The sequence below is a fragment of the Ambystoma mexicanum genome, chromosome 7q, assembly GCF_040938575.1.
Source record: "Ambystoma mexicanum isolate Mex_15411 chromosome 7q, UKY_AmexF1_1, whole genome shotgun sequence".
Lineage (NCBI taxonomy): Eukaryota > Metazoa > Chordata > Amphibia > Caudata > Ambystomatidae > Ambystoma > Ambystoma mexicanum.
This window is the reverse complement of record NC_090941.1, coordinates 239,701,055-239,725,546: the sequence shown is the minus strand read 5'-3', so window position 1 is coordinate 239,725,546 and position 24,492 is coordinate 239,701,055.

The following is a 24,492-nucleotide window of genomic DNA, read 5'->3' as shown; positions in this document are numbered from 1 at the left end:
GGGGTGGGGATGGTGGGGAACATGAGTTGGCCATGGGTGGGGGCCTGCTGGCAGGTGCCCCACAGTGCTGGGGGGTGGGGGTGGTGGGAGACATGAGTTGGACATGGGTGGGGGCCTGCTGGCAGGTGCCCCACAGTGCTGGGGGGTGGGGGTGGTGGGGAACATGAGTTGGACATGGGTGGGGGCCTGCTGGCAGGTGCCCCACAGTGCTGGGGGTGGGGGTGGTTGGGAACATGAGTTGGACATGGATGGGGGCTGCTGGCATGTGCCCCACAGTGCTGGGGGGTGGGAGACATGAGTTGGACATGGGTGGGGGCCTGCTGGCAGGTGCCCCACAGTGCTGGGGCGTGGGGGTGGTGGGGAACATGAGTTGGACATGGGTGGGGGCCTGCTGGCAGGTGCCCCACAGTGCTGGGGCGTGGGGGTGGTGGGGAACATGAGTTGGACATGGGTGGGGGCCTGCTGGCAGGTGCCCCACAGTGCTGGGGCGTGGGGGTGGTGGGAGACATGAGTTGGACATGGGTGGGGGCCTGCTGGCAGGTGCCCCACAGTGCTGGGGGGTGGGGGTGGTGGGAGACATGGATGGGGGCCTGGTGGAGGCTTCCCCTGGTGGCTGGGGGGTGGGGGTGCTGGGAGACATGGGTGGGGGCCTGGTGGTGGGTGCCCCTGAACTGCTGGGGGGTGGGGGTGGTAGGAGACATGGGTGGGGGCCTGGTGGAGGCTGCCCCTGGTGGCTGGGGGTGGTGGGGGTGGTGTGAGACATGGGTGGGGGCCTGGTGGTGGGTGCCCCTGGTGGCTGGGGGGTGGGGGTGCTGGGAGACATGGGTGGGGGCCTGGTGGTGGGTGCCCCTGCACTGCTGGGGGGTGGGGGTGCTGGGAGACATGGGTGGGGCCTGGTGGAGGCTGCCCCTGGTGACTGGGGGTGGTGGGGGTGGTGGGAGACATGGGTTGGACGTTGGTGGGGGCCTGCTGGCAGGTGCCCCACAGTGCTGGGGGGTGGGGGTGGTGGGGAACATAAGTTGGACATGGGTGGGGGCATGCTGGCAGGTGCCCCACAGTGCTGGGGGGTGGGGGTGGTGGAGAACATGAGTTGGACATGGGTGGGGGCCTGCTGGCAGGTGCCCCACAGTGCTGGGGGTGGGGGTGGTGGGAGACATGGGTGGGGGCCTGGTGGTGGGTGCCCCTGGTGGCTGGGGGTGGGGGTGCTGGGAGACATGGGTGGGGGCTTGGTGGTGGGTGCCCCTGCACTGCTGGGGGGTGGGGGTGGTGGGAGACATGGGTGGGGGCCTGGTGGAGGCTGCCCCTGGTGGCTGGGGGGGTGGGGGTGGTGGGAGACATGGGTGGGGGCCTGGTGGTGGGTGCCCCTGGTGGCTGGGGGGTGGGGGTGCTGGGAGACATGTGTGGGGGCCTGGTGGAGGCTGCCCCTGGTGACTGGGGGTGGTGGGGGTGGTGGGAGACATGGGTTGGACATGGGTGGGGGCCTGCTGGCAGCTGCCCCACAGTGCTGGGGGGTGGGGGTGGTGGGAGACATGGGTGGGGGCCTGGTGGTGGGTGCCCCTGCACTGCTGGGGGGTGGGGGTGCTGGGAGACATGGGTGGGGGCCTGGTGGAGGCTGCCCCTAGTGGCTGGGAGGTGGTGGTGGTGTGAGACATGGGTGGGGGCCTGGTGGAGGCTGCCCCTGGTGGCTGGGGGGTGGGGGTGGTGGGAGACATGGGTGGGGGCCAGGTGGTGGGTGCCCCTGCACTGCTGGGGGGTGGGGGTGCTGGGAGACATGGGTGGGGGCCTGGTGGAGGCTGCCCCTGGTGACTGGGGGGGTGGGGGTGGTGGGGAACATGAGTTGGACATGGGTGGGGGCCTGCTGGCAGGTGGCCCACAGTGCTGGGGGGTGGGGGTGCTGGGAGACATGGGTGGGGGCCTGGTGGTGGGTGCCCCTGCACTGCTGGGGGGTGGGGGTGCTGGGAGACATGGGTGGGGGCCTGGTGGAGGCTGCCCCTGGTGGCTGGGGGGTGGTGGTGGTGTGAGACATGGGTGGGGGCCTGGTGGAGGCTGCCCCTGGTGGCTGGTGGGTGGGGGTGGTGGGAGACATGGGTGGGGGCCTGGTGGTGGGTGCCCCTGCACTGCTGGGGGGTGGGGGTGCTGGGAGACATGGGTGGGGGCCTGGTGGTGGGTGCCCCTGGTGGCTGGGGGGTGGGGGTGGTGGGAGACATCATTGGGGGCCTGGTGGAGGCTGCCCCTGGTGACTGGGGGGGGTGGGGGTGGTGTGAGACATGGGTGTGGGCCTGGTGGAGGCTGCCCCTGGTGGCTGGGGGGTGGGGGTGGTGGGAGACATGGGTGGGGGCCAGGTGGTGGGTGCCCCTGCACTGCTGGGGGGTGGGGGTGCTAGGAGACATGGGTTGGGGCCTAGTGGAGGCTGCCCCTGGTGACTGGGGCGGGTGGGGGTGGTGGGGAACATGAGTTGGACATGGGTGGGGGCCTGCTGGCAGGTGGCCCACAGTGCTGGGGGGTGGGGGTGCTGGGAGACATGGGTGGGGGCCTGGTGGTGGGTGCCCCTGCACTGCTGGGGGGTGGGGGTGCTGGGAGACATGGGTGGGGGCCTGGTGGAGGCTGCCCCTGGTGGCTGGGGGGTGGTGGTGGTGTGAGACATGGGTGGGGGCCTGGTGGAGGCTGCCCCTGGTGGCTGGTGGGTGGGGGTGGTGGGAGACATGGGTGGGGGCCTGGTGGTGGGTGCCCCTGCACTGCTGGGGGGTGGGGGTGCTGGGAGACATGGGTGGGGGCATGGTGGAGGCTGCCCCTGTTGACTGGGGGGGTGGGGGTGGTGGGGAACATGAGTTGGACATGGGTGGGGGCCTGCTGGCAGGTGGCCCACAGTGCTGGGGGGTGGGGGTGCTGGGAGACATGGGTGGGGGCCTGGTGGTGGGTGCCCCTGGTGGCTGGGGGGTGGGGGTGGTGGGAGACATCATTGGGGGCCTGGTGGAGGCTGCCCCTGGTGACTGGGGGGGGGGTGGGGGTGTTGTGAGACATGGGTGTGGGCCTGGTGGAGGCTGCCCCTGGTGGCTGGGGGGTGGGGGTGGTGGGAGACATGGGTGGGGGCCTGGTGGTGGGTGCCACTGCACTGCTGGGGGGTGGGGGTGCTGAGAGACATGGGTTGGGGCCTAGTGGAGGCTGCCCCTGGTGACTGGGGCGGGTGGGGGTGGTGGGGAACATGAGTTGGACATGGGTGGGGGCCTGCTGGCAGGTGGCCCACAGTGCTGGGGGTGGGGGTGCAGGGAGACATGGGTCGGGGCCTGGTGGTGGGTGCCCCTGCACTGCTGGGGGGTGGGGGTGCTGGGAGACATGGGTGGGGGCCTGGTGGAGGCTGCCCCTGGTGGCTGGGGGGTGGTGGTGGTGTGAGACATGGGTGGGGGCCTGGTGGAGGCTGCCCCTGGTGGCTGGGGGGTGGGGGTGGTGGGAGACATGGGTGGGGCCTGGTGGTGGGTGCCCCTGCACTGCTGGGGGGTGGGGGTGCTGGGAGACATGGGTGGGGGCCTGGTGGAGGCTGCCCCTGGTGACTGGGGAGGTGGGGGTGGTGGGGAACATGAGTTGGACATGGGTGGGGGCCTGCTGGCAGGTGGCCCACAGTGCTGGGGGGTGGGGGTGCTGGGAGACATGGGTGGGGGCCTGGTGGTGGGTGCCCCTGGTGGCTGGGGGGTGGGGGTGGTGGCAGACATCGTTGGGGGCCTGGTGGAGGCTGCCCCTGGTGACTGGGGGGGGTGGGGGTGCTGGGAGACATGGGTGGGGGCCTGGTGGAGGGTGCCCCTGGTGGCTGGGTGTGCAGGGGAACATGCGTTGGTGGGCAGTGGTGCAAGTTGACATGTGGGTTGGCTGGTGGGCATGGCCATGGTGGATGGGGTGCCTGCAGGACATGTGCTTGGTAGGCCCCTGTGGTGTGAGCCACCTGCAGGGGCAGTGGAGGGTGTAGAGGGTACACCTGGGAGGACCCACACGTGCAATTCACGTGTGCTGCTCCCCGCGCACCCCTGTAATACACGTACCCTGATGATATTGTGTGTGTAACTTCCCGCACACCCCCAAAATACACGTACCCCGCTCAATCGCGTATTTAACTTCCCGCGCACCCCCGAAATACACGCGCCCCGCTCAATCGCGTGTGTAACTTCCCGCGCACCCTCGAAATACACATACCCCGCTCAATCGCGTATTTAACTTCCCGCGCACCCCCGAAATACACATACCACGCTCAATCGCGTGTGTAACTTCCCGCGCACCCCCGAAATACACGTACCCCGCTCAATCGCGTATTTACCTTCCCGCGCACCCCCGAAATACACGTACCCCGCTCAATCGCGTGTGTAACTTCCCGCGCACCCCTGAAATACACGTACCCCGCTCAATCGCGTGTGTGACTTCCCGCGCACCCCCAAAATACACATACCCCGCTCAATCGCGTGTGTAACTTCCCGCGCACCCCCGAAATACACGTACCCCGCTCAATCGCGTGTGTAACTTCCCGCGCACCCCCGAAATACAGGTACCCCACTCAATCGCGTGTGTAACTTCCCGCGCACCCCCCAAATACACGTTCCCCGCTCAATCGCGTATTTAACTTCCCATGCACCCCCGAAATACACGTACCCCGCTCAATCGCTTGTGTAACTTCCCACGCACCCCCGAAATACACGTACCCCGCTCAATCGCGTGTGTGACTTCCCGCGCGCCCCCGAAATGCACGTACCCCGTTCAATTGCGTGTGTAACTTCCCGCGCGCCCCCGTCGTGATACACGTACCCCGCTCAATCGCGTGTGTAACTTCCCGCGCGCCACTTTTTTGATGCGCTGGGACTCTACCGCCTGCCTTTGTGTGGCGGACGTGTTTCAGCTTGTGTGTGTCTTTGGCTGTGCGTGGCTTTGCCCTATTCGATTCCATGAATACGTGTGGTTCGAGTACGTGTGGGCGTTCCGTCTGCTTCCCTGCAGTACATCCCCAGTTACGCCCTTATTTTCACGCGTTGTTCCCCATTCCGCGCGTTACGCCCAGTGTCCCGCCCACTTTCTGGTGTGTGCGCTGAGGTTGTGCGCTTTCACTGTGCGCGTCGCGCACGCCTTTCGGGATGTTGCAGTGACTTGTGCGCCATGCACGGGTTTGGCGCACATCCCGCGGTGAACACGCGCAGGGACTTCCATGAATCGCACGCGTGCGCCTGTTTTTTTCCGCTTGCGCATGCTTGCGCAAAGATTTTCGGCGCACGTTTGTTCCATGAATCGGCCCCTTAGACTTCTGCAGCTGGTACTAAACTTATAGTCTAGTGGGATAAACAGCGCACAGTCTTCAGTATCTCACCCACGTTTGAAGTTTAAATTTATTTTCTTTTTGATTAGTTAATTTAAAATTTAGTTGTGTTATTTGGTCATGTTGCCAGAAACCTCCGAGTTTGCATGGTGGGGGGCATGAAATAATAACAAGTATGTGACTGGGGTGGTTGCCCAGTCGGCTGGAAGGACCCACGTGGTATTCCACTGTTATTGATTCCTTATTTCTTGCTATAAAATTCGTAATATAGTTTGTAAGAAAATACTTTCAGACTTGGTGTTCAAATTTATGACCGAAATGCATTGGACATGAAGCAATAACTGCAACAGGCCTTTCGCAAAATAATTTTTGTTAATAAAGAAAATCACGATTGAATGAACACCAAGTCTGAAAGTATTTTCTTACAAACAAGATTACGCACTTTATAACAAGAAATAAGAAATCAATAACAGTGGAATACCACGTGGGCCAACCAACCCGTCACATACTTGTAATAAAGCCATCCTGTCATCTTGGAAGAAGGCTATTCTGGTACCAGTGTACAAAAATGGGACACATTGTGACATAAATAACTACTGGATGTAGGCCCTTCTAGACATCCTCAGAAAACTGTTTGCAGACTTTTTACAGAATGAGCTTAAACAGTGTGTAGCCAAGTCCCATTTATTAAGTGATTTTCAAACCAGATTTAGAGCCAGATCTGACACAACACATACACTTAACATGTTTCTACATGAAGACAGGGTTAAGAATAATCCCCCAATATACATATTATTCGTAGATTTCTTGGTGGCATTTGACACCGTGAACCATATGAAATTATGGTCCAAGATGAAGAGGATGGGGTTCTCTGAGGGATTGGTGTCCATGATAACCCAACTGCATACAGACACTAGTTTCCAGCTCAGGTCAAATGGCATAGGAGCACTCACTGTAAAAATAGTGAATCGTAGAGGCCTAAAACAAAGCTGTGTGCTTGCTCCCATGTTATTCAAGCTGTATATAGTTGACCGGCCAGAGGAACTGGAGAGAGTTAATAACTTCCCACCCAAGTTGCTGAGATGGACAAATCATGCTGATGGCATACACGGATGATGTAATCATCTTTCATCAGACATATGTTGGTATTACGTGTAGTGCCTTGAGGTTTGAGAACATTCTGACGCTAACGACCTGCAAATCAACTTCAATAAAATAAAACACATGTGTGTAGGTGCTAGCAAGCATTCCCCAACTCCAATAAACACCCAGTCAGGATGCTTTGAATGTATGAGTTCCTACACATTCTTGAGGAAATGCCTTACAGAGGAACTCATAGAGTTTAAAGATAGGAAAGTCAACACACTGATACTGGTCAACAAGAATGATTTCAAGTAAAAACAACAGGTTTAAGCCTTAATTGTATCATATTGGTGTACAAGCAGAGCTTCATGTCCACTGTGGTGCATGGCCTGGAAACCAGCCTGGGGAAACACAAGGTGTGGCTGAGGAGCTTGGAAGCAATCCTTTGGAGGAGAGTTCTGTGTGTGTCACAGTGTATGTTTATGTTTATGTTTAAACATGTATAGCGTCCCTTGGGCCCAAGAGCAAACGGGTGCACAAATAACAAAACAATACCACCTATATACAGCTAAGGGACAAAACAGACTGCATAAAATCAATGACATAAAAACTGCAGCAAAATAACCCTAAAACATAAGGATATAAAAGATAAAATAGGACACATAGAAACAATGACATCAAGCATCAGTTAAAATCAATAAGATCATCAAGTTGATACAGGAGTCACCATAAAATCAGCAGGATAAGACCATAAGTAAATGCCAATAAAACCCTGCACAAAAGAAAGACTTCAAGGCTATCTTGAAGGATAAGTGTGAGGAATCCATTCTTTAAGTACTGAGCAACTTATGCCACAAAGAAGGGGCAAGAAAGTTAAATGAACACCTTCCTGTACTCTCTAATTTAGCCCATAGCACCAGCAATAGGTTGCCCTGGCTAGAACTCAAGGATCGTGAATATTGCTTCTCCTGAATCATCCTCTTAAGATAGGTAGGGCTTCTGCCATAGATACATTTATGCGTAATGCTTTCTCACCAGCAGCCAATGCAGTGCCCTGTGAGCTGAAGAAATGTGCACTCTTCTGATCATGTTGAAGACAAATCTAGCCACACTATTTTGCAAAACTTGAAGCTTCTCCACATATTTCTGTGCAATTCCAACAGTAGAGGTCTTGAGCCTTGATCTGGGTTTGATGTTTTTGTACACAAGCGTGTTGATTAATAGAGGATTATTATACATCAAGGCTATGATGAATCCCACCTGCCCTTTACTAGCAGTTCTGGGGATAGTACTTAAATGTGATGGTTATACTGTAGGTATGTAATTTCAGAAAAATTAGACCTACTTCTGAGAAAAAGAGTGAGCACCAAATTGAAAAATAATACATGACCAAAGCAAAATAATATAATTGGATATGTAATCACCTACATGTAGATAAACTGGAGACATATACTACATTCTCCAGATCGGGGCATGGGTATTGAATTGCACAGAACTACTACAAGATATGTTCTCCTCCTTAGAATGAATAAACTTACTGTGTTTGCAGTATGCGGATCACGGTATGGTGTGGCAGTTGAGGACAGGTACTGCAGAAAGTAAGCAGCATGTATTAACATCTTTCTGTGCACTTTGGGAATGGTATGTGGTAGCATTGTGGAAATATGTCATACTGTTAAATCTATAAAGAAACCAGTCTTTTGGTCCTGGTGTTTGGGGAGTATTAGTGTTTTGTTAACATTGCCGATTGCCAATCAATGGCTCAGGATCAAGCAGAAATTCTGATCTATTTGTATACAGGATATTATTGAGACCAATTAATAATAACTTGAGATATCAGGCTGGATGTCCTTGTATCCCACAATAGGTGTATCATGCATGAATTGGAACATGTAGACCTCGCTCCAGAGGAAGCATGACCAAGTTGCGAGCTTTGCTCTGGCTGCATTACCTACTCCATTCCAATATGATCCAACAATCAGGATCGCATGGCTGCCATTCCAAAATGGTCGCCCGGCAACCATAGGCACCTCTCCATTGTGCGTGGACCTTTCCTAACTTGCCTACGCTCCCCATTGGCCACTCTTGTCTCCTAATGGGCCAATAGCCAATCAGGAGGCATAAGCTGGCCTCTGCACCAAGGCCTGCACCAAGGCTGCCTTCCTGCCCCAGCCTGTCCACGCCTTCCCAGCCGACGACCAGAAATTCTGCTTGTCTCCGGACTACACCTTGAGACATACGATACATTTATTGACCCTAACTGTGGTGAATTACCACTCTATTTGCATTTCAGACACTTCCTGGTGAGCCCTGGTTTATCACGCCTTGCTGGCTAGCGTTTCTCACAGAACCCGCTCAGTTAGCTGAACTCTGCCCGCTTCCGTATTGTCTGTTCGATGTAAAGATTTCTTACACTGCTACTTGTACAATGCATCTATGTATCGCTATCACTCGATGGTTGCGCTTGTAAATGACCCAACCTACTTTGGCGCATACCCCGTATTAGTCGTACTGTGAGTGGTGCTTCATTGCCGCCTATGCCAACTCACCACCACCGCCATCTATGTATCGTGTTCCTACGTAATCTTCACACTTGAGGCTGATGTATACTATATTGAAGTTGTTGTAAACGCTCACTGCCTGTTTCTTTACCTCTGATTATATAGGGGAATTAAGTCTGTGTCCCCTTGTGTGTGCTCACGATCACAGCTCTGCTTAGTCTTGATTATTTTCCAATATGAATAATTCTTTGCTGGTGACTTACTCGGCTTGACCAGTTGATACTCCTGAACGTCCTCACGGATATCACTGTATTGTCATTACAATTTGTCTACTGTTTTGAAATGTGGTGCTCATGTTATGTTGACCATGTACTGACCTCGAGATGTTATCTTAGTCTAACTTTGTTAATCTTCACACTTGCAATAGTCCCTGGGTTCGCACTATCTTGTTAACCACTGTGGCCACACTCTATCAAACCAACTCCTCATCTGAGACGAGCGCGGTCTTACATGCCCTCTAATTACCACAGTGGTAGAGCTTAAAATGTTGCGAACTCTAGACTCAACCTACCTACTGCATTGGTCTCTCCTGTTGCAGTACACTTACTGGCACTCACTGTACTTCAGATCATGTGCCCTACCTTCTTTTCTGGTCCTGATTCTGCCCTCAGACACCACTATTGCTCAGCTGCACCTCCTACCCACACCTGATACTCTCCCCTCATTCTCATACAATCCACAAATCCTATCCATCATGACTGCACCCAACCCTTATTTGAATGACCCAGCCCTCTGGATCTGACACTTTGCCTCTAAACCTACACTGAATCGCCCTTTCACCACCTACACTAGAAATTTGAGACTCGGCTTAAGACGCTGTCGTGCAACCACTAATCCATCTCCCAGTTTAGCCAGCAAAGCCACACCACCGACTCAGCCCACCTCCATCTACGCCCGCCATCTAAGGCTAGGCACGAGACTCCACCTGACTCCTACACATACTCATCCTCACGTTAGCAGCATTATAAGCCCTCGTCAAGCTCCTATTCAATATCTCTCGAACCAGACTACCTGCACTCACTGTAGTCAACCACGTACCTCACACGCTAGAAACCAGAGACTAGCATCTAGGTTCCATCTTGGGACACGCCACCAGGGCTACTATCCTAACATCAAACTCCCACAACCAGTCAACGACCACACTCCTACACACAACCCAACCTCAGCACCGGCTGCAGACTTAAATCTATCACCGCTTCTGACTACATGCCATATCAAGGCAAATAATAAGATGCTCATTGGTGCCATGATCAATGCCCAATCTCTCTCGGCACACGCCCTTGATATTGCAGATATGATTACTTCTGGAAACTTATACTTCCTGGCCATCACCGAAACTTGGTTGCATATTGCATCCGGACCTTCACTCTCCCTAGCTGTTCCAGACAACTATTCTATCATTAGACAAGACAGGGACACCAATCAAACTAAGGGTTGAGGAATAGCCGTCATCTTCAAAAGCTCACTTGAACTTTGAATGATTCCTAACATCCAGATACCATCTGCTGAACTTCTATCCATCAAGTCACCCCTCTCCCCCAACCAAATTGTTACAATGCATCTCTTATATAGGCCCCCCAGCCCGAATACTACATTTATCAATGATATATCATCCATTCTTGCCTCTAGCACCAAGCCCAACTCACAAATACTTCTACTTGGTGACTTTAACTTAGGCTACCAAGATGCGAATGATCCCAAAGCCACAGACCTCCTAAACATTCTAACTGACTATGGCTTCACCCAACACACCAAGGAGCCTACTCATATCAAAGGCCGCACTCTCGATTGGGTTGCTGACCTGAACTGCAAGCTTAACCTAATCGCTGTGACTCCATGCCTATGGTCAGACCACTACAAAATAACCTTTGCAATTAACTCCAGTCCTCAAATGTGCAAACCCAATCTACCCCTTCCCTCCGAAAACACGTAATAGGAAGGATATCTTGACTTAGAAACTTCTTCCCATCATTCTTCCTCTACTAAATACCTATCTGACCACCTGCTCAGACCCTACCGTCCTAGTTGATATTTATAACCAGGCTATGCTAAAAGCCCTCGATACTATTGCAACGCTAAAATTGTGTAAACAAAAACCTCATACTCATCTGAACTCCTGGTTCAGCCCCCATCTTAAAGACTTACGCAAAGAAAAAAACGAAAGGCATAGTCCCTCTGGAAAAATATACCTTCCCTTGTTAACAAAAACAACCTAACTCTGGCCTACTCCACTTATAAAGCTGCTATTTTTGTAGCCAAAAAAGATTTTTACAAGAAACCTATCATGCAGGCCCAATCAAACACCAAGGAACTTTTTAAGATCCACAAGGAATTAGAGTCACCTGTTGCCCCTCTGGTGACATGCTCCCCTGACACTGCCTGGTGTATTAATATTCAAAAGGCATATTTAGATAAAATTGCCTTACTTCAAACAAAAATAAATGCTAAAAAGAACAACCTTATCGAGCCTACGCTGAACACACCATCGTCTAACCTCCCATGCCCTAAACACCCTCTAAAACCTTTCAGCTTCTCTCTGCTGTCCATTGTGGAAGTGGAAAATATTATCAAAAAGCTCAAACCATCAAACTGTCAAGGTGCTACTTGCCCTGCACCTATCATCAAGGAAGCTGCGCATGACCTTGTGCCTTTTATCCCGGATAACCTTAAGGATGCCTTGGTTATCCCATTAATCAAAAAACCCTCCCTTGAGGGTTCATGCAAAAACCCTGCAAATTATAGGCCTATCACTACGGTACCATACCTACTGAAAATTCTGGACTGCGCTGCCTACATGCAAGTTCAGGACTATCTTGAATCAAACCAACTACTCGGTCGCCGTCAATCTGGTTTCCGTCCTAGACACGGTACAGAAACTGCCCTGATTAACTTAAAAACTCATATTGACGACTTAAAAGAAAAGGGCAAGATGGCACTCCTCCTCTTGCTCTATCTGTCAGTGGCATTTGACTTGGTCGATCATAAAATTCTTTGTCACCATCTCAAAATTGCTGCACACTTTTCGTATTCAGCATTATCCTGGATTAGCTCCTTTTTGGCGAATAGAACTATGAGGGTCTTCTCTCCTTTACTGCAGAACCTGCCCCTGTCTTGTGTGGAGTGCCTCAAGGGTCTTTTGTCTCTCCCACATTATACAATGTGTTTACCAAGCCACTCTTTGACATACTTGACTATCTGGGTGTCTCATACACCAATTACGCTGACGACACCCAGATACTCATCCCTATCTCTGGTGACTTTGCCCTTGACGCGAAGACACTTAATGATGTCTACTCAATCATCCAGGCTTGGATGGCGCATCATGGGCTCTGCCTCAATGATGAGAAAATTGAGCTACTCATCATTGGATCGCATTCCAAACTGGCTAAACTTGACCCAGCCTACAAATAATTCACCATAGAAGGCAACATCATTAAAGGGTCTAACGTAGCAAAAACTCTAGGCATTTATCTTGACGCAACTCTATCCCTAACTAGACAAACAAATGCCATAGCGTCTGACTCGGCTTATATTTGAAAACTCATCACAGCCTGCAGACCCTTCCTGAGCACTGAGAACTGCATCATCCTAGCTAGAACTCTAGTCATGGCAAAACTAGACTATTGTAATGCTCTCTCCCTCGGGACCAGCCAAAAAAACATTGACAAGTTACAAGTTACACAAACAATGCCATCAGGGGCCGCCCTTAACTTCGCTAGAAGATCCCACATCTCTGACGCTAGACACAATCTACATTGGCTCCCCGTCATGCATAGAATATCGCTTAAAACCTTAGCCTTAACTTACAAGGCTCAGAGCAATCTGGCACCAGCTTATCTGACTAACCGTTTCTCGCAGCATGCCGCGAATAGACCGCTGATAACAGCCTATGTCAACACTCTCTCTATACCTAGATTTAAGCTGCAGTCTGCTGGGGGATCAAGCTTCCCAGTCCTCACAGCTAAACTGTGGAACACCATTCCTTCCACACAGAGATCAGAACCTACCTTCCACTCCTTCAAAACCAAAATCAAACTCTGGATTCACAAGCTTGATGAGTCTACTACACTTTTATTATAGGTGCCTAACATAACTACACTAGCACTTCATACCCCTTTTTAACTTCTTTATGTTCTTTCTACCACTCTTTCGCCATAGCGTATCCTATGTTTGGCTTTAGCATCCTTGTTTGTCTTCTGGTGTAATATCTGTAATTTGGCACCGTTATGTAACTTGCATTTAAGTTTTATTCTATCATCTATGTTAAGATGGTTTCCCTTGGGGAACATGTTATGCCTGTTTGTAACCACTTTCTTGTAAATTATGCGCCCAGATGCCTCCGGGCAAGGTTGCACTTTACAAATAAATAAATACAAATACAAATGCAAATACAAAAGCTATGCCCAAGGGGGGTTTTAGCTTTTAAAATAAATGCTTGCATTGACTTCTTATACTTAGACGCTCTATTTTTGTGTCTAGGGAAGCCATGGTAGGATTTATTAGGAAGTACAATGAGGGCAACACATCATGTTAGCGCCCGCTCAATTCCAGCTCACACACTTGATGTACATGATCTCATCAGCAGGGATAACCTTGACATTCTTTTTGTCTGTGAGACCTGGTTACAGGACACCTCCGGGCTCGCACTCTTGCTCGCCATCCTATCTGGTTACACCATATTCAGGCAGGATCGGATAGGCCAAATGGGGGGAGGGGTAGCCATCATAGCCAAGGACACCCTTGACATCAGAAGAATCCAGGGAGAACTAGGACACAACGCTGAATACCTCCTCATCAAACTCAAAACATCTCCCAACTCCACCATTGCCTTTCACCTTGTGTATCGCCCACCAGGCCCTCCCACCGAATTCCAAGAAACCCTCTTTCATTCTCTGTCCCACAACCTGAAAAAAACTACCAAAGTAGTAGTACTGGATGACTTCAACCTAGGGCTAAACGACCCCCAAGACACCAACACCACTGCCCTTCAAAAAGGACTAACCACCTTAGGGTTTGTCCAAGCCATCACTGAGCCCACACATGCTAAAGGTCAGACCATTGACTGGGTTGCACAACATAACTGCCCCATTCTCCAGCCCTCCATATGCCCTATCCCTTGGTCAGACCACTCCTGCATTAACTTTCACATCGACATCTCTACTGAACCATCAAAACCCACTATCCTGCCCCCCGCGACACTATCCAGGAGCTCTAAGAAACTAACTAAAGATACCCTCCTCCCACACCTACAGTTTCTAGCCATGCAACCACCTTTCCCCAATGACCCTGTAATACTAGCCAACACCTTCAACCATCTCATAACCACTGCAGTAGATACTATTGCTCCATTGACAGCCAAAAAAGCCAAGAAAACTAAGCATTCCAATGCCTGGTTCACCCAAGCGCTCATGGATCTTAGATCCACAAAAAGGGCCTCACTTGTCAAATGGAAAAGAAACCCCACTGAATCTAACAAAACCGCCTTCAAGGCCATTTCCAAAGAATACAAAATTGCTACTACGCAGGCCAAAGCTGAATCCTACAACACTAGAATTAATAATGCAGAGTCCGGGACTAAAGAAATCTTTGCTATTTTCAGGGAACTTGAATCCCCCTCTACCCCACCACCCAGCATTGTCAAAGACAAGGCCTGGTGTAACCAAATTCAAAAAGCTATGCTCGACAAACTTGACTCCCTTCACACCAAAATCCTAGCCCACCAAAAGGCCATCTCCTCATTACTAGCAACCCAAACGGCTCACCCTACACTGGACACACTTAACCAGGCACCTAAATTTGATTTCGCTCCCATGAGCGACCCGGAAGTCATTGCCCTCATTAAGTCTGTTAAGCCCTCTAACTGTAAGGGAGACGCCTGCCCAACCCACATCATTAAAGATTGTGCGCCAGTCATCGCCCCCTTTGTGACGGCCATCATTAACTCCTCCTTCCAATCTTCCACTGTACCCAGCTCCCTCAAAGAAGCCTGGGTCCGACCTCTACTAAAAAAACCTTCTCTCGACCCACTGATACCTGCCAACTACAGACCCATTACTACGGTCCCCTTCCTCTTAAAGATCTTGGACAAAGCAGCTTATCTGCAAGTTCAGAAATTCATTGAGGATAACCACCTTCTTAGCCTGCGCCAATCTGGATTTCGCCCTCGTCATGGCACTGAAACTGCGTTACTTGACCTAAAAAATCAAATAGACGACATCAGAGACTCAGGCAAACCAGCGCTCCTTCTGCTCGTAGACCTCTCTGCGGCCTTCGACTTGGTGGAGCACAAAACCCTATGCCATCACCTCGCAACCACTGCGAACTTCTCCCCAAAGGCTTGTGCATGGATCAATTTGTTCCTTGAGGAGAGAGTCATGAAGGTTTTCTCAGAATCCTCCAACGCCACACCCAGTCTGATCAAATTTGGAGTCCTCCAGGGCTCCTGCATTGCCCCCACTTTTTATAACCTCTGCACCAGACCCCTTTTCCGTATTCTGGAATCACTGGGCATCTCATATACCAATTATGCGGATAACACACAGGTGCTCATACCCCTATCGGGAGACTATCGCACTGATACAGATACCCTCAACATCATCTACTCCACCATTCAATCCTGGATGGCGGATAACTGGCTCTGTCTAAACTGTGAAAAAACCGAACTCCTGCTGATCGGGTCCCCTGTTACACTGAGCAAACTTGACAAAGAGTATCAGGCCTTCAATATAGACAACACCCCCATCGCAGTATCACAAACCATTAAGACTCTAGGCGTATACCTAGAACCTAGCATGACCATGGATAGGCAGGTCAATGCTATAGCCTCCTCAGCAGCATACCATTCCAAACTGATCAATGCTATTAGACCATTCCTCAATCAACAGAACTGCATTACCATAGCCAGAGCTATCATTGGCTCCAGGCTTGACTATTGCAATGCCCTCTTCGTCTGTACCTCCCAAAGAAACCTGGCCAAACTCCAGATTGCCCAGAACAATGCCTTAAGGGCCGCAACAGGCATTTCACGTAGAGAACACATCTCTTTGGTCAGGAGAGAGGCACACTGGCTACCCATCAAAGAAAGGGTTATCTTCAAAACCCTTGCCCTAACTCATAAATGTCTTCATGGACTCGCTCCTCCCTATCTTGAACAAAGGATTCACAAACAAACAGCGTCCAGACCCTCCAGAGCCGCCTATGCCAATCGCATCCTGACTCCTCACACGCGTAGAGTGCGTGCTGGGGGCTCGAGCTTCCCAACTATGGCAGCCTCTCTCTGGAATAACCTACCAAATGAGATCAGATCAATTGAATCCCATGCTGCCTTCCGCAAGGCACTAAAAACAAGGCTTTTTGTCTAGAGAGCTTCCCTTCGTATGATCCCTGTCATATGCTCCTGCATTGAATGATACACTGTATAATACTGTTATGTAACTGTACCAACCAAATCCAACGTTATATACTTTTTGGGCCGCTTATTGTAACCCTCAAGCAAGCCTTCTTAAATATCCTTGACAGCGCCTCTATGTCCGTGGGCTGTAGCGCGCTCTACAAATGCAAAATAAATAAATAAATATGACTCTGTGAAACTGGAATACACAGGATCATGGAATGGCCAAGGGCATCCTGGGATGTTTTGGGGCTATCAGTCAGAGGTATAAGTCGGGATATCAGTTAGCCCACCCCCTTATCCTATATGGGGTTGGCCAAGGTGGAATTATTCCAACAAATCATCTTCTATCTTCAGCAAATCTCACTCCCTTGGGGCAAACGCTGATCAGGAACCAATGTGCACTGAGTCTGTCATGTCCTGAGCAGGGATGAACTGGGCTCTGATTAATTAATGGAAATTGTTTTGACGTAATGTATTGTAGGAATTGTGCAAATGTTTTGCCAGGATGTAATTTGATGGCCTGATGGCCAAATAAAGTTGTTTGATGATTATGGCATAGAAAGTCCAAAACTAGAAGTATTGTAAATGAATCAATGAAATGTGCAGGGCACAGCAATATGTAAATTTAATCAGAAGCAAGTAGCTTTATTTAATAATGAATGATGTATTCTTAATGCCAAATAAAGTAGAACATGTATGTAGTATATAGCAGCGTGGTAACCAACGGAGGATCTAGAGCTATGGCCCATAGTGCGCATGGCACATTGCATGCACTTTGTGTACAACTTCCCATAATCTTGCAGAGTTCTTGACTTATTTTGCACACTTTGCACAATGTTGCACTATTTATGAATTGCTTATCGATATATGTAAAACACGTAGATATGTTTCAGTAATCAATTTATGCAATTTATCACTGTTAGGTTGCCCTCTGCTGTCCAAATGGCAAAGTGTATCTACTTCAAAAACAGCCACTATTTTAACAAACAGAATGAGCACGGTTCTAGATGGTCACCTTCGCCATCCACTATGGCAAACGTTCGAAAGTTACTTTGTTCCATCCCCACTTCTCTTCACACAGGGCACAGTGATTCCAAGGTCAATGAACAATTAATTACTGTCTCAATGTTTCAGTCTCTAAGGAGTGAAAACTCTGTTAGATGGATGCCTCCTCAAAAGTTAAAACTGAAAGTAGCTGCTGTATTTATGCTACTATGCAATCATGCCATCATGGGTACACTGAAATGGACAAGGTTGACAATTACATGTCTACAATGACACATCGTAGAGGCCTGTGCAATCGATGGGCCTTAGATGCTGTTCTTAAACCTTGCATACCTATCATTCCGTCTGATACATTTAGCCTTTTCAATGACCTTTTTCATGTACCCCCAATTTAAATTATCACATGAATACCATATGTGTATGCTTACCCTGATTATTTGCAGTGTTGTTAGCAGTGGTGGCCATTTTCACTGCTAAACTCACACTGCAAATAATCAGAGTAAGCATACAAATATGATATTCATGTGAGAATTTAAATCAGAGGTAAATACTATTTGGGCTTCAATTAATTAGTGAAATTAACCGGTATTGAGTTAAAACAATTCAATGAAAAGAATGACACACTAACTCTCGTCTAAAAAAAAATTCAAACAAAAAAAAACACAGACAGCATGATGATGAGCATTTTATACAAATGACCTGTAGATGGAGCGCGGAACAACACAAAACGTAATGCTGAAAAAAAATCATAAATTATCTCAGGAAGAGGATGACCTGTCTAGCTAGAAATACTTCCATTAATTCGAAAATGTAATAACGAATATTCAATGTAAAATTCATGATGTCAGACCTCACCGTTCATGAGGAGTTTTGTCCCCAAGTTCAACGCCATACACAAATCCACAAACAAAAACGACTTGATTTTAAATATATAGATGTATAAGTATTGTAATAAGTACATGTTGTAATATTGTTAATTGTTTTGTGTGCATTTCTCTGTTTCATTGTCGATTATGATTATTGCTATAGTTGCTGTTGTAATTCAATACACAACTAATTTATCCCATGAAGAGAGTATTGTTATCATGTATGGGTGGAATACTGTCTGCCAGAACACCTCTTAGAACTGGTTACTAGTACTACCTTTTCCCATTTCCCTCTGTCCCTCCAGTCTGTAGTGCCAACCAAGCCTCTTACATTGAGCCTCTTTACATCTCTTCAGGACCCTATCCCTCCACTGGCTCCTCAAGTGCATCCTTGATGTTTTACCACATTCTTGTAGCTCCTCCCACCACTCTCACACACTCCTTTAGATCATTTACAGTGTGTGTTTAGCAGTAAAAATGGCCACCGCTGCAAATAATCAGAGTAAGCATACAAATATGATATTCATGTGGGATTTTAAATCAGAGGTAAATAAAAATGTGGTGTTCAATGAATTTGTGAAATTAACATGTATTGAGTTTATTGCAAAACAAATTAATAAAAAGAAAGACACACTAACTGTCTTCTAAAAAAATCAAAAACAAAAAAAGCAAGACCAGTTTAGCACAGACAGCGCGATAACATAATGATGAAAAAAAAAATTATCTCAGGAATGGGATGCCCTATCGAGCTAGGAAGAGTTGCATTAATTTGGCAATGAAATAACGAATATCCCATGCAAAATACATGATGCCAGACCTCACCGTTCATGAGGAGTTACATCCCCAAGATAAAGCCGGTCAAGTGGCACAGCGAGTAGAGCGCCCGCTTTGACACCCGTGCAGAGCCTGTTAACGCAGGTTCGAATCCCGGCGGGGCCAAACTCAGCCTTTCATCCTTCCGAGGTCGATAAATGAGCACCACACACCGTGGGTAATAATAAGCAGCGCTCAGATACCTGAGGGTTTGTAGTGCTATATAAAAGCCTAAAAAAAAAAAAAAAAAAAAACGCCATATACATACAAGCCAACCGTATTGTGCTCATATTAAGGCAATATCGTAGCTCATACATTTTGAATTTTATTTGAAATACAACTTCACTTAAAAAATATGTTTACACCATTCATTAATTATATCTTTCCAAGCAGCACACTATGCCAAATGGTGAATTACCTGATAAGCCCTTATTGAAAAACAAGTGCTGGTAAGTAATTCTGTTTGAACACACAATGGGTCAGTGGTTCGCCAATAGTGGTTAGTAGTTTGAAAGCTCTAAATTCTATTTTCCCAGCCCATAAATAACTTTTACTGGAAACTGAATCACACAAAAGTCTCCAGTAGTTAGCGATACATGGCATAGAAAGTGCTTTCTTCTATTTACAGAACATGGAAATGTTGTTACTTTATACTACGTATCAGGCAAGAGAACATAAATGGCCTGGCTTCATGCAATGTGTCAACCAAAAAAAGAACTTGTATTGCAATTTGGATTATAAGAATATATTTTATGTAGATGGCCTTGATGCCTCCTTTGAGGCGATTATTGCAATTTACAAATTAAATACTAAGCACAATACCAGTATAGCCACATTGTTTTACATAAAATGCTACTTTAATTATCCATACAAGCTCATGTACGTACAGATACAAAAACGGGGAGAACACATTTCTATTAGTGAACCAAAAGTAAGTCAGACAGGAAACCTTTTTTTAAAATACTTTTTTATTGATACAGTTGTTTAATATTCAACCGTTCAATACATTTGTCAAGGTATACATTAAAAGCCAATTGGACAACATGTACAAACATATGATCTGATGAAGGCACTCATTTCTAAAATCACCAGTTAATAAATTGTACAAAATCATTATATACATTCAGAACATTATATACATTCTAAACTATTCTCATTCACTAAAACATCATATAACTATATATATATATATATATATATATATATATATATATATATATATATATATATATATATATTAAAGGAATTATTGTGTTAATACGCCAAAGACGTGTAATTCTAAAAATGTCATTGCCTCCAAAGTAACTGATAGACGCTAACCAATAAAAATTGTAAACCACAATTCATCAGGAGTTAAAACTTAAAAATCTTTAAACAAATGTTGCATATACAACTTTCTCATCTCATGTAAGGATAGGCAGTACTCCAAGATATATTTTAGTGTTTCTAGGGCCAGACAATTTCTACAGTATTGGCAAGTTCTGTCGGCAAAAAGCGCCTTAGTCCTTATGCCAATAAGATCTCTAGTAGGCCATTGGTTCATTCTCATTCACAAGAACATATTACTATATTTCGGGTTCAGAAATGTTATCAGATATGTCTCTGGCTGATTTAAAGGTTTCAAAATAAAGTTTGCTTTTTTAAATGTTGGCATGTTAAGCACAGCTGCCATGTCATCTGCCAGTCGTACCACCAGAGTTTGGTATTTGCTCTAGTTGGATAATTCATCAACAATTCCTCCATTATATCGGCAACTTCCATGCAATTAATTGGTAAGCTCGTCCAATGCCTCAATAGGTTGTCTCTAACAGGAGTAAATAGAAGAGTCATACTTGATATCAGAGGATTTGAGTATGGGGCTATCAACCATTTCCGATACGATGTTAGTATTTTCCATATCACAATGATGTGAAGTGATTATGGTCCCATCTCATACCTTATATTCCCCACAGACTGACTTGGTAGAAGGAGTAAGACTTTCCTCCAAAAGTGACCTTCCAATCTGGTCCAGAAAATTGTTCCTAGGTAAGCTTTACTCTCCTCACCATCTGTTTATAATGAATTGTTAGAGGTTTATAAGAAAACTTTCCATATTTTTTGTGAATCAGTCCAGTCTGTGACACTGCCATCTGGATTTTTTTTCTTTAACTCCAGGTGATAAGGTAGATTGGAAGGGCTGTTATTCATGTTTAGTCCTAGATAACAGTACTCATTTACTATGTCAACCAAGCTCTTATACAGCTGCCACACGAAATTCTGCTTAAGTTTCCATTTTGTTTCTCCACAAATTTAAATGTGATTTTTTTCTAAATGTATCAATAACTCATTCTTTATGGCATAGTTTCCTAAAGCAATTAGTAGCTTGTGCAATCCATTCAGGGTTTAGGATAGTACAACTAAGTCAGTGACATATAATAGCCGTGGCAGGGGGTTTGCACCAAGTCTAGGAGGATCTGATACTACTTTATTCAGTGATTTGGAAATATCATGTATAAAACAAATAAATAAAGTTGCAGCTAATATACAGCCCTCCTTCAAACCTCTATGTGTCTCCATAGAGTGAGAGAGCTGACCTTCTTCAGTTAATCTGATATGTATTGAGGTATGTGAATACAATTGTAAAGTGAGGGCTAATTAATATCTAGGATAATCTACTTTTTCCAATTTGTTTAACAGAATTCTATTGATACTAAAGCAAAGGCAGTTTTAAAATCAATAAAAGCCATATGCATTTCTTGTCATGTTTGTTGCCCTTGATGCTTTATCAGTGACAGCACCAGAATATTTACTAATGTCCCCAGACCTGGGATAAAACCTGTTTGGAAATTATCTGTAAGCTGATTTTTTGCATTCACCCATTGTATACAATCCCTCAAAAATATTTTTCCAGGTACATCGAGCAAGGCTATGGGCCGGTAATTCTGGGGAAGCTTTTAAAGATCGGAATAATTATAGATTTTTTCCAGGTTGGGGGTAATTGCTGGGATCGTGATATATTAGTGAAGAGATTAAATAAAATCTTTGCCCAGGCTTCAGGATGCACCTTTAACATTAGGTTTGAGAGCCTGTCCGGACAAGGGGCTCTCAAGCCACTAAGTTTGGATATCTGTAACAAGATATATTCTGTGTTAAAATTGATTTTATCCCCAGCGTTCCATAATTTTGAGCCCAACTCACTCATAGCCTTGCACCGTAAAGTTGTTCATAATATTTGACCCAGCCCGACTCTTGAACAGCATTAACTTGGAATGGGAGTTGGTTGACATGAAAGGCACTATTCAATGCTGTCCAGGTGTCACCACTATTCTTTAAAGCAATTGTATTTAACATGTGTTAACCATCCTGTTGAAAAGTTTGCGAAAATGTGCACCAGTTATGGTACATCATGTTAAGTTGTCAAATCTTATTCAATCTAAAGGGCAAATCATAATAAGCGGGTGCTTTGATATCTTTCCACAGTTGCTTTTTTGGATTTCAATTCAGGGTTGAATACATGTTTATGCTTAAAGCATGGTTTCATTTTATACAATATTTGCAACTTAAATATGCTGATAATGGCCAAATATCTGCCTTTCCGAGTCAGCTATATCAGAGAAAAGCTTTACATTCTGGGTACACATGCATGCATTAAAATTTGCTAAAGAAGCATTAATCCATTTAAATCTGTTCCTACCCCCTGTTAACAGCAACTCAGGTCGATTATATTCTACCTTGTCTTTCACTATCTGCCACTTCCAGGTCAGAAATAATAGGCCATGATCGCTTTTGGACTGCTCAATCAGCTAAAACAAATCTACGATTCTATTCAACATACTTATTTGGATAAAAATATAATCAATAGTAATTGTCAAGTTACCTCACCTCCAGGTTGCTCTATTCAGGATATCACCTCTCATTGATCCATTCAGCATCAGAAATTGCCTATCTTTCATCAACACAAACTATCTCTTCGCAGGATCAGTTACATCTGCCTTCTCTGTAGGGATGCAGTTTAGATTTAAATCTCCTGCAACCATCACACCGATAATGGCAGGCTAATTAATAATTAAATCTAACTTCTGTGTAACATCTGATAAAAAAGAATGATTTCATATGCCTGCATGATTCCAGCATAGACTGAGTAATGCTATATCGCCCTTAACCATTTTCAGTTTAACCAGCTGAATAAAATTGTTGGGAGAGGCCCAGGGTTCCAAGGTAAATCCTAGGGTAGATCTCATCACGACCAAAAGACCAGCCGTTGGACGCACGTGACCCCTCTAATAGCTGGTCTTAGGGTTAAAGCATATCCTTCCCAAACCAGAGTTTCCCAAATCAAATTTATTGGAGCATGATAATATTGTTTTAAAAGAGTTCCTTTTATTGAATAATAATTGTTTCAACTCCCTCGTGTTGCAACAGACTAGATTATAGGCTTTGAAAAGTTTTTCAGTGGATTGTTATCTTTCTCCAGCATGGGGTCTGGCATGGATTCCCGTGCTCATGAATATTCCACGACGTAAGGCTAGGAATCCTCAGTAAAGAAAAAATCAGTTTCAGTTTCACTTCTGAACTGTCTTTCTCCTAACAACCAATCACAGGTCTATGGGTCATACTGCCCCCAGCCAATGACTGCCCTCTACCTAAGCCCTCCTCTGGCAGCCATCCTCAGATTTTTACCTCACGTTCAAGTGCTGGAAGTCCTCATGCTGCAGCTTTCGAGCTTTACTGTGTTTTGCGTTTTGTTCTATTTTTTCAGTCAATCGAGCCTCAAGCTTCTGATCAACCTTCCGTTTAATGGGGACCCGTTCTTGGATTCTTCAGCACCCATCAAGCGCGGATTTTAATCGAGTTTCTTCTTAGAGGATTCCGGAAACATTTTGAGGCCTACACCGTGTGTCATGGCGGAGGAGAAGAAGGACTGAGCGCCTCTGTTCAAAGTTTGCCCCGGCTGCAGTCTACAGTTCGTCTTTTCGGACAATGGACATTCCCTATGCCTCTACTGCCTGCATTCGGACTAGACGCATTTGGAGGATAAATGCGTGGCTTATCGGGAGATGGTGCCGTGCATGCGGGCCGACCGACGCAAGCGCCTCAACAAGTGGCTGTAGGCCAAGGCCCCTGCTCTGGGTGAGTTCCGGCAGCATGCCTCCCCTGCCCAGAAGAAGAAAGCTGAGTGGTCTTCTAAGACCTTCGAGGGCACCCCTCTTGCGGGGGCCCATCATAAGGCTAAGCACTGTGAGACCACTGACTCTGGGAGCACCATTGCGACGGGCTCCTTGGTGGCCAAGGTGAGTTCAGCATCTCCAGCACCTTCGACCACAAGCCAACGCTCAAGTTCTTCAAAGAAGAGGAGGTCAGAGCATCCAGGTAAGCTTTTGGAGAAGACCCACACCAGCCCAATGGAGAAAGCCAAGTGGGAGTGGGGCCGACCCTCCCCCTAAGGTGAAGGCCGCGGACTCGGCCAGGACGGCGAAGGCCCACGTGCATCAGACAAAGGCCCAC